This window comes from Chiloscyllium plagiosum, chromosome 40, assembly GCF_004010195.1.
Source record: "Chiloscyllium plagiosum isolate BGI_BamShark_2017 chromosome 40, ASM401019v2, whole genome shotgun sequence".
NCBI classification, from domain to species: domain Eukaryota; kingdom Metazoa; phylum Chordata; class Chondrichthyes; order Orectolobiformes; family Hemiscylliidae; genus Chiloscyllium; species Chiloscyllium plagiosum.
Window position 1 is genome coordinate 24556859 of NC_057749.1, and position 8883 is coordinate 24565741.

Sequence of the window (8883 nt, forward strand, 5' to 3'; positions counted from 1 at the left end):
TTTATCCTATTGGTGAGCTGTGGGGTGGGGTCAAACTCCCTCTTTTGGTAGGTGTTGGTATCTTCAAGTAGTTGTTGTGCTTTTTGGATGTAATCAGATTTTTCTAGGATGACCGTCATTCTGCCTTTATCTGCTGGTAGTATGATTATGTTCTTATCGTTTCTTAGTGATTTCAGTGCTTCCTTCTCCTTGGTGTTGAGGTTATGTGTTTGTCTTTTCCTTATTATCATAGGTACGACAGTTTGTCTCACTGTTTGTTGTGTCTCTTCTGTCAGTCCATTGTTCCTGAGTGTGCATTCTAGTGCTGCTAGGAAGACTGCTGTCTTGGCGTCCCTGTGGTTGTAGTTGAGTCCCTTGGCCAGTATAAACACTGGAGGAAACATCAAAGAAGCGCTTCGCAGGAGGCTCCCAAACACTGATGATGTCGCCTAGCCAGGGGACGAAACGTTTGCAACAAAAACTTCCAGCTTGGCGAACAGAACCCACAACAATGAGCACCCGAGCTACAAATCTTCGCACAAACTTTGATCAACACGTCTCTTAAAATCAAAGTAGAAGTACACAGTAAGGAATAGTGGCATAATGCATGGGTTAATGCATCACTGTTATGTTTTATTTATGGCAGAAATATTCAGACATTGCGGTAGATAGCGGTATTTGAAGCACTGTTTGCCGGTTTATCCAGAGTGCCGGATGTCAAGACGCCTGTGGAAACAAGATTTCTTGTATTATTGTTTCCTTATTGTTTTTACCCATTGGGAATTGAGAGTATCTCTTCCATCGGTTTGTGTTCTAGTACAAGTACGCTTTAATCTAAAAGGCCAGCTGTGAACTGTGCAACTGAAGATAACGTTTACAGCTGTTCATTCCTCCAGATACATACCCTCCCATGAGGCATCTCCCAACTTACCAATCCCACTTTCAATTTACTCATGCAGATATTTTCAGCTCAGGGGTGTTCTGTTTGTCCCACAAATCTAATTGCACTTTTCGAGGGGGTGTCTCGCTATGTCACCGAGATTTGTGCAGTGGAGGGGGGGGTCTTCATAGATTTCATGTCCTTAACTGGTCAGGCTTACACGTGACTTCAGTTAGGCTTTTGACAAGATGCCAAGGCTGGGATGGGATCCAGGGCAATATTTCAAATTTGAACCAAATGTTGGCTCAACAGCAGGAACCTGTGGGTGATGGTCAAAGGTTGCTTTGGGATTGGAAGCCTGTGTCTGGTGGCGTACTGGACTGGTGTGTTTGTTTCTGGGTCCCTAACTGACTGTTGTGGACATTAGAGATTTAGACCTCAATGTCGGAGGAATGATCAGTAAGTGGCATGAAGTTAGTGGTGAGATAAATGGTGAGGAGGAACATCTTGTACCACAGGATGTAGACGGGCTGGTCAGATGGGCTGAACGGATTTTAATTCTCGGATGATGTATTTTGAGAAAATTAACAAGGAAAAGGAGAACGTAGAGTCATAGAGTAATACAGCACGGAAACAGGCCGTTCGGCCCAACCTGGTCCATGCTGACCACAGTGCCCACTCAACTAGTTCCAATTGCCTGTATTTGGTCCATCTAAACCCTTCCCATTCACGTACCTATCCAAATGTTTTTTTAAATGTTGCTATTGTACCTGCCTCAACCACTTTCTCTGGCAGTCCATGCCATCTCCACTCTCTACATGAAGAAATTGCCCCTCAGGTCGTTCTTAAATCTTTTCCCTCTCACCTTAAACCTCTGCCCTCTTGTTTTGAATTCCCCACCCCCGGGAAAAAGACTGTACACATTCATCCTATCTATTTTGTAAGCCTTAATGTTAAATGGTAGGATCTGGGAGAGGACGGAGGATCAGAGGGATCTTGGAGTACATGTTCACAGATCCTTGAAGGAAGCAAGACAGGTAGATAAGGTGGTTAAGACAACACATGAGATATTTGCCTTTATTAGTCAAGGCACTGAATACAAGAACAGAGAGGTCATGGTGAAGTTGCAAATCACATCAGTTAGGCCACAGTTGGAATACTATGTGCTGTTCTGGTTGCCACACTATCTGAAAGATGTGATTACGTTTCCTTTTCTCCCCCCAGTCCCCACCTCAGTTCTCTCATTTCTTCCTGCACACTGAGTGGGCATGCCTCCAGCCAATGAGCTGTTGGCACAGGCCTCGCTGGTCAGATCAGGTGGCACCAATGGAGAACTGGTCATGCGTGACGCCACATGGTTGAGTGGAAAGCAGAACACTCTTCCCAACCAATGTGACCATTAGGGATCCCAACTCGGCTAGAACATTTTCAAGAGTGGAGGAGGGGGAGGGTGTCACATGACCCATCTGCTTTCAATCAGTCCTGTCTCCAATGGCGGTTGTGACTGGCTCATGTGTTTTCAGTCCCGTTGTTAGATTAGTTGAATGAATGCGTTATTTTGCTCTTGTGGTCAACTTTCTACCATTTGAGGAGGTGATGGTCTAGTGGTATTGTAGGTGGATTGTTAATCCAGAGAGCCAGCTAAGGTTTGAGGGACCCAGGTTCAAATCCCACCATGATAGATGGCGGAATTTGAATTCAATAAAGATCTGGGATTGGAAGTTTAATGATGACCATAAAACCATTATCCATTGCCAGAAAAACCCATTTGGCTCACTAATGTCCTTTAGGGAAGGAATCTGCTATCCAGACCCAGAGCAAAGTGGTCGACTCTTAACTGCCCTCTGGGCAATTAGGGATGGGCAACAAATGCTGGCCTAACCAGTAATGCCCTAATTCTGTGAATGAATTTAAAAAAAAACTGTTTTATTGTTGCTTATTACTTCATACTGCTGAAAAAAGAGACATGTTGTGGAAATCTTTAACCTTGCATTCATCAGGACGGAATTGCAAGAATACCAAATTTCAAAGGGAACAACAGTTCATACTACAGGAGCCAATGGTGCTGATTGCTTGCATTATGATTGGATGGAGGTTGCCATGGAGAATGCAGCAGGAAACTATAGTCTGCCAAACCATTGTTTAAATTCAAATCAGGCAGGTCGACCCTGACTGGTCAGGAGTTCTTCGGAGATGAGCAACGCAATTCTTAGCATTCCAGTGGGCCAGCCGTGGTTAGCTCTCCTGCCTCAGGTTCAATAGGTTATGTGGTCAAGCAAGGCTTGTGTTGTAAGAATTGCTTACGGTTGACCTTGAAGCAGCTGTGGGGTGGGGTAGAAACTGTGAGACATCTCTGCTGGAATGTGCCTTTGCAAAGGAAGTCTGGACAGAGATGCAAAGGTTTGTGTCAACGTTCATCCCAAGCAGCTCCGTGATGTGGGACTCTGTGCCCTATGGTCTGTTACCTAGGACGCACACTGAGACAAACACTGACTGCGCCTGGAGGACGGGCAGCACAGTTGCCTCACAGCGCCAGGGACCTGGGTTTGATTTCAGCCTTCAGGTGACTGTCTGTGTGGAGTTTGCACCTTCTCCACGTGTCTGCGTGGGTTACCTCCAAGTCTTCTGATTTCCTCCCAAAGTCCAAAGATATGCAGGTCAGGTGAATTGGCCGTGCTAAATTGCCCGTAGTGTCCAGAGATGTGTAGGTTAGGTGCATTAGTTATGGGTAAATGTAGGATAATAGGGTAGGTGGATGGGTCTGGGTGTGTTACTCTTCGGAGGGTCGGTGTGGATTGTTGGCCTGAAGGACCTGTTACCATACTGTGGGTAACAGTGATTCTGTGACCGTCAAGTCAGTGAAAGATGCTCTTTGGTCTGCCTGAAACTGCGCGGTCTTCCAGAGCAAGGAGCTGACCCTGACTGATGTTGCAGACTGGCACATCCCAAGGCCCAGGGATACGTGCTGAGGGAGGCACTAAAGCTTGGGGCAGCTGCTGCCAAGGCCCAGTGGGGAAAGGCCTCTGTCTGAGGTCTTCCTGTCAAAATTAAATGGGGGTCCATTCAGTTATTGGATCCTTCTAGTACTTTGATTGTATGTAAATATAATCTTGCACCAGTCAGAGATGCCTTTAGTTTGTGTTTCCTTGATATGCTACTGTACAAAACTAAACTGTGTTATGACTGTGCTAAAATAAAAAGATATTTTTTATGAACAAAATATATTTTTGAAATAAAACAAAAGCTGTTTACAGTTGGCACCTTGTTTTAAGGAGGACCTTTGCTAGGTCATAGAATCCCTACAGTGCGGACACAGGTTATTTGGCCCAACAAGTCCACACCGACCCTCTGAAGAACATCTCACCCAGTCTCACCCCACTACCCTATTCCTGTAACCCTGCGGCTAATCCACCTAACTTACACATCCCTGGACACTATGGGCAATTTATCTACGCACTTTTAGATTGTGGGAGGAAACCAGGGCAGACACAGGGAGAATGTGCAAACTCCACACAGACAGTTGCCCGAGGCTGGAATTGAACCTGGGACCCTGGTGCTGTGGGGCAGCAGTGCTAACCACTGAGCCACCGTGCCGCCCCAAATGTTCAGCTTTTATGAAGTTCATCTTGTATGAAGATCCAAGGAGTGGCACGGTGGCTCAGTGGTTGTTAGCACTGCTGCCACACAGTGCCAGGGTTGGATTCCAGCCTCAGGCAGCTGCCTGTGTGGAGTTTGTACATTCACTGTGTGACTGCGTGGGATTCCTCTTAGTGCTCCGGTTTCCTCCCACAATCCTAAACTGTGCTGATTCAGGTGAATTGGCCATGCTAACTTGCCCCATAGTGTTAGGTGAATTAGTCAGGGGTAAATGTAGCAGAATGGGTCTGAGTAGGTTAGTCTTCGGTGTGGACATGTTGGGCCAAAGGGCCTGTTTCTACACTGTAGGGAATCTAATCTAATCTAAAAAAAAATCTTGGGTAGAAAGATATGAATAATCCAATACCAAGTGGTGATGGATAACCACATGAGAGTCTTAACTGAAAGACTAATAAGAATTGATTATTACTTAGTAATAAGATAGGAAGTTATAATAGTGTAAGACCAGGTATTATATTAACAGCAGGAGAGAGACATGTATCTCCAATGAGATAGCTAGGTCTATGCTACATGATCAGAGACTGGAGCAGATTGACTAACTCTACTCAGAGGCATTCCAATATCAACACAACTATTCCAAATATTCTGAGTTAATCCTTTCAGGTCAACTATCTCATTAAACAGTACCCCGAAGCTCTACTGCTCCAGGCTGGAACGCAACCCAGTAGGCCCCATGCATCCTGCCACCCATTCAAAGTTCTGAGGTACAAGGAAAAGAAAGATTGAAGGGGGCCCACACTTAAACAAATCATCAGTGCACTTTAAAAACAAAAATAAAGACAACATTGGGGTCAAATTCAGCCCTAGCAACCTGAGAATGAGATGGCAGCGTGACATTCCCAGCGCTGTGTTAAGGGGGAGCAACCCTGTCAGTAGGAGCAATCGTTCGGATGGGGGGGGGTCAAACTGATGACCTCTCATACATGGCGGAGGGGCACAGGAGCTCTCCCCCCAGGGTCCTGGCCGATATTTGCATACAGTGAATATTCAGTAACACGGAAGAGTTTTTACTGAACTCAGCCTTGGGGTAAAGTCAATGGGAATCTCATGGTCCTCCCAAAGAACAAAGAACAAAGAAAATTTACAGCCCAGGAACAGACCCTTCGGCCCTTCAAGCCTGAGCCGATCCAAATCCACTGTCTAAATATGTCGTCCAATTCCTAAGCATCTGTATCTCTCTGCTCCCCCACCTACTCATGCATCTGTCCAGATGCACCTTAAATGAATCTACCGTGCCTGCCTCCACTACCTCTGCTGGCAAAGCGTTCCAGGCACCTACCATCCTCTGTGTGAAGTACTGTACTTGCTGGGTGTATCCCCCTTAAACTTTTCACCTCTCACCTGAAAGCGTGACCTCTCGTTATTGAATCCTTCACCCTGGGAAAACGTTTGTCTCTCTCTCTACTCTGTCTATACCCTTCATGATTTTGTAGACCTCAATTAGGTCCCCCTCAATCTCCTTTTTTCTAATGAAAACAATCCTAACCTACTCAACCTCTCTTCATAGCTACCACCTTCCATACCAGGCAACATCTTCGTAAACCTTCTCTGCACCCCCTCCAAAGCGTCCACATCCTTTTGGTAATGTGGCGACCAGAACTGTACATGGTATTCTAAATGCAGCCGAACCAATGTCTTGTACAATTGTAACATGACCTGCCAGCTCTTATACTCAATACCCCATCCGATGAAGGCAAGCATACCATATGCCTTCTTGACCACTCTATCCACCTGTGCAGCAACCTTCAGGGTACAATGGAGCTGCACTCCCAGATCCCTCTGCTCATCAACTTTTCCCAACAGTGCCCTCTTCTGTTTACTGAATAATTCGCTCTAGAATTAGACTTCCCAAAATGCATCACCTCACATTTTCCTGGATTGAAAGCCATCTGCCACTTTTCCATCCAACTCTCCAGTCTATCTATATCCTCCTGTATTCTCTGACAGTCCCTTATGCTTTCTGCTACTCCACCAATCTTCGTGTCATCGGGAACCTTATCAAAAGTCTTACTAAAGTCCATGTATATGATATCTACAGCCCTTCCTTCATCTAACAACTTGGTCACTTCCTCAAAGAACTCTATTAAGTTGGTAGCTCACCACTAGGTAACAATGCTCTGCCCCTGCCTGCTTTGTGCAGTTGGGTGTTGTTCCAGTGTGTTGTTACAGCGCAAGAGAAGAGAATAGATTCTTACCTGGACTCTTACCTAGGGTGAGCCAACAGAAGGAGGGGAGTTTGGGGTGAAGCATGGAAGAGTGAGGTGGAATGGATCTGATTCCCCTGGGGGTTGACTGATGAGCAGTCAGTCAAAGCAAGAAAATGAGGTGGTGTCAGTACAATTCACAAATGGGTCCATCTCAGTGTGTTGTTGGACAGACTCCTTCCAGGGTTTTGAGTTCACCCACCACGTTCCAATAACCTCCACTGAGAGTGGTCTCAGACATTATCCTTTACCACTCCCAGGGGGGGGGAGCTTGCAAGTGCAGCCATGTCCCACAGCCTGGCGGGTACAACACCGGACACCGTCATAAACATTCAACAAGGAGTGAACGCCAAAACACTACCTTGTTTCTTCCTCAATGAGTGAAGTGGCTCATACTTCCTTGTGACCATCCATGGGTGCCAGTGCTGGGGTGTGCCAGGATACCTGGCTCTCTGATTGAGCAAGTCTCAACAAATAGCAGTGAACGTTTTCAAGAAGGAGTCAAACATAGTTCTTAGGGCTAGAGGGATCTGAGGGAAATGGGGGGGAGAAAGCAAGTCCAGCGGATGATCAGCCATGGTCGTATCGAATGAGGGAGCAAGCTCGAAGGGCCAAATGGCCTACGTCCTGTGCAGCAGCGGCAATGCGTACATGAGGAATGTGAAGCCAGTATAAAATGAAGTGAAATTTCATCTGGAAACCTCCCGTGTCACCTTTGAGTGCTCTTGGTCAGTTAATGGCGATGGGGTTGGGATAGGAATGTGGCGACTGTGATCCAGAGCCTCCCTGTTTGACCAGATCCCCTTGAATAGGACCACGCGCAAGTGCAACATGAGCAGCTGACGGCAGCTTTTGCTGTCAAAAAGCTTCCGCTGCTATAAAAGCCACTTGTTTTCCATAAACACCAGGAACACTTTGAATTCTCATTTTAATCGTGTGGGTGACAGTGCTGGGAATCAACATATCCTAACTCTTAATTGAAATGGAACTAATGCTGGATAACCTTAAGATCAGGTGCTGTTTTACCTCAATGAAAATAAATTGCGGGCTATTCCATACCAAGAAAGCCCTCTTTGGTTCTTGCTAATAAAGCATTCCCCTCTGGTTGGGATCTTCCAGCGGGATCATGTTTTTAAACTATCAATTAAATTGTGACTCATGGCGTACACCAGCTGTTCTCTGTTGGAGCTCTCCATGTGTTGGAAGGCATTGTGTGGGTCTTGTTTGTCAGCTCCATTTGTTGCGTCCCATTAAAGGAGCTCTGACGCAAATACAGAACACAGAACCGCGTCTGACCTGAGAAACAAGCTCCGCTCCGGACGACTTCAATGGTGTGGGGTGACAAGGTGAGAAAGTGAGCCGCTAAGTGTTTGGAGAGTGGCTCCATTTCTCCCCAGTGTCAAGGCTGAGTCTGTGAGCACCTCTGTCCTTCAGAGCCCTGGTGTCTGTTAGTGAAGGAGGGGAAAGTGAGGACTGCAGATGCTGGAGATCAGAGTGGACAGTGTAGTGCTAGAAAAACACAGCAGGTCAGGCTGCATCCGAGGAGCAGGAGAATCAACGTTTCGGGCATATGCTCTCCATCGGGAATGTTCCGTTTGCTGCTTCCCATTAAAGGAACACTGACGCAAATACAGAATATAGAACCGCGTCAGATCCGAGAAACAAGCTCCAATCTGGATGATTTTCTTCATCATTCCTGATGAAGAGCTTATGCTCGAAACATCGACTGTCTGTTAGTAAAGGTAGTACTTGTTAGATTTAGATTGCGGTTTTATTCTCACGTATACTCAAGTATGGGCTAAGGAGTTCAAGAGTGCAGTGAAAAGTGCACAATGTTGCCACACACTGGTGCCAGCTTCAGTAGAAAGTACCCAGGAACAAAATCTTAGTTACAGAAGTAGAAAAATAAAGGAATAAAGTTTAAAAACTCAAACATGATAGTCCTTTCTGAATATACTCCAGGCTGGGCTTTTCCCAACAGGTCTCCCTCTCCCTGCCCCACTGAGCGAAGAGCTGCCCATGCCCACCAGCCACTGCTGCCGACCTCCATTGGGCACACCAGGCCTTGCCGCTGCTCGTGAGGTCTTGGCTCTGACCGCTGCCTCCACCACCAACCCCCCGTACCTTCCTGATCGACCACACCATCTTTCACCGCTGACCCTC